Consider the following 348-nt stretch of genomic DNA (forward strand, 5'->3'; position numbering starts at 1 on the left):
CACACACACACACACACAGGACCTAGTGTGACTGTCCAGCTGTCCTTTCATTCCATCACTGTTACACTGCATTGTTCATATACCATACAGTAAGGCATGGGCACACACAGAATCTAATAAAATTCTATAAGAATAAAGTAAAATACACACACATACAATGTGTAGGAGCAAAGCATACCGCTCGTTCAGTGTTTTGCCTGGCTGTCAGGCAGAAATGTTGGAGAAATTCTGATTGGTTAATACTTTAAGTGACATTGCTGATATTTTAGTTAAATGGTTGCCCCTTTTTACTCCAACTTCTGACTGATCACTGTTGTGAGAATTACAGAAGAGTTACTCAGCTTCATG

The 348-nt window shown here is 39.4% G+C and overlaps 1 protein-coding gene across 11 annotated transcripts in view; it reads left to right on the forward strand.

Moving 5' to 3' along the window:
• Positions 1 to 348, forward strand: part of LOC118340470 (nesprin-2) — an 87615-nt gene that overhangs the window by 66253 nt on the left and 21014 nt on the right. The window lies entirely within an intron of this gene.

This window comes from Morone saxatilis, unplaced genomic scaffold, assembly GCF_004916995.1.
Source record: "Morone saxatilis isolate NCDOM2014 unplaced genomic scaffold, NCSU_SB_2.0 Contig7, whole genome shotgun sequence".
NCBI classification, from domain to species: domain Eukaryota; kingdom Metazoa; phylum Chordata; class Actinopteri; family Moronidae; genus Morone; species Morone saxatilis.